Source organism: Babylonia areolata, chromosome 29 (genome assembly GCF_041734735.1).
Source record: "Babylonia areolata isolate BAREFJ2019XMU chromosome 29, ASM4173473v1, whole genome shotgun sequence".
NCBI classification, from domain to species: domain Eukaryota; kingdom Metazoa; phylum Mollusca; class Gastropoda; order Neogastropoda; family Buccinidae; genus Babylonia; species Babylonia areolata.
In genome coordinates, this window is record NC_134904.1 from 3,053,600 (window position 1) to 3,056,099 (window position 2,500).

Consider the following 2,500-nt stretch of genomic DNA (forward strand, 5'->3'; position numbering starts at 1 on the left):
CCAGGACATTTTTATTTTATTTCAGTGATCATTTAATCTTTTTTTTTTCCCCTTCATTAATTATTTGTTGTTGCTGTCGTTGTTTGCAAGTGCCAGTGTCTGGCATAGTGATCATAAAACAGCTTTGTCCGGAACATCCTTCAGAAAAACTCCAGAAAACAGGTAGATCGATTATGGAACTGCCCATCGCGAAGATACCATATTCCAGAATCGCTTGATACAAGTTATTGGCTAGTGTGGTTTGGGAATCACCCAAAAGATATAGCAGTGATGCGCTGTTGGTTGCCTCTGTTCGCAAAAGGTCATGGTCACTCACAACGGGAAATCCCGATCAGGATGTAACTTTTTGTTTCCTTTCCATTTAACAGTTAGAACAATAATGATAATGATACCACAACAAGTACTACTACTAATAATGATAATGATCATACTACTACTACTACTACTAGAACCACTACTACTGCTGCTACTACTACTGATGATGATGATGGTGATGATGAGAAGAAAAAGAACATTGTTTACAATTATATATTGTTCTTGAATGTTCATTTCCATCTAATATGGACGTTTACTGAAAAGTTCTTGGCTTGAAACGAAATTAAGGCCGACAATCACATGAAAAAAAAATCGATCCTTCATTATATTATATTTTGTCATTATTTCTTTTTTGGTGTACTTCAGGTAATTTTCCTTGTTGACCCGAATGGAAAGTTATATATTCACTGTGAGCACGACCCCAAACAGAATAATCATTGATCATCTCTCCACTATACCTCAGAACTATCTGAACTTACATTTCTCTCTCACACAAACATCTTTGGCGAGACCAGTGGTCTAAACAAAACGAAGAAGAAAATACCATCCTGCTGTGCACCGTGCGTGCGTGTGTGCGCGCGCGCACTCACACACACACACGCACGGCACAGACACACCGGCACACACGCACGCACACACACACACACACACATCGGCACACTCACACACACACACACACACAACTGAGCCAGTTATGGCTACTTAGACTAGCTTAATTAATTTCTCGCATTTATGAGTCAAACACACACACACACACACACACACACACACACAACTGCAGTACAATGGACATGTGCTCCATCAGACAGGCATTCATATGAACATAGAACAGACAGGAAGATGTGGTTGATATCTCGTCTTTTAATTGGCAACGTTTTTTTTTTGGGGTGGGGGTGTGTTTTTTTCTTTGTGTGTGATGCGGTACACAACAGAATTATCTGGACAGAACAAATCGTCATCACTGGCATAGTTAAGTTACAGTTTCGTCTTTTCAAATGAAGGGAAATTGTGTGTGTGTGTGTGTGTGTGTGTGTGTGTGTTTGTGTGCGTGCGTGCGTGCGTGTGTGTGTGTGTGTGTGCGTGTGTATGTACGTGTGTGTGTTTCTCTGGCTCTACAGCACACACACACACACACACACACACACACACACACACATAGCAACCAAACCTATCAAGGGTGTGTCGTCAGTCTTGCGTATACCTACTTGACAAAAGAAAGGTCCGCCTTCAGACAGCCTAATTCCTCTGACAGACAGCCAGACTTTCCGACCAGGAAGGGCCCGGTGTCACACCCTATTCGTACCTCCCTTGAATTTTTTGTTTCAGTAGCTCAAGGAGGCGTCACTGCGTTCGGTCAAATCCATATACGCTACACCACATCTGCCAAACAGATGCCTGACCAGCGGCGTAGCCCAACGCGCTTAGTCAGGCCTTGAGAAAAAAAAAAGGTTGATGAATAATAGATAAGCGTATAAGTAAACAAATACATAAACAGATAAATAAATAAATATTAATTATAATATGGAAAAAAGGTAGTAATAATAATAATAATAATAACAATAATAATAATAAAACTAATAATAATAATAAATAAATAAATAAACAAGACAACAATGATAATAAATAAGCAAACAAATGCAAAACATGAAGACACACACCCACCCACACACCCACACATGCACAACAGATACACGCCAAACATGCAGCCTCACAGACTTGAAAGCACAGTCAAACACACATAAACGCACATTGTTCCAATGTACCTTTTATTTACCTGTGTGCTAGCTGAATCGGTAGCATAAGCAGCATTGACTTGAAATAACTAAAGATAATAAAAAAAATTTTTTTAAACAACATCGAGGCAACCATGTTTGTTCTGTATTGTCCGTATATTCTGTGTAACTTATTCAGGATTAAAAGGCTATGCCGGTCTTGAATAAAAGCTACTTTGCGTTTGCACATTAATTTTCGTCTGTCATTGCTGCTGTGTGCACATGTCAAATGATCGGTGTGAGGACAAGCCCGGCGCTTAATTCGTTTTTGAGGAAGTGTCTGGGTTTGTTCCAATGTATCTTTTATTTACCTGTGTGCTAGCTGAATCGGTAGCATAAGCAACATTGACATGAAGTTGTGTACCTTGTGAATGGAGAGAGTTACCACTCTTTACTATTGTCAATCATTCTAT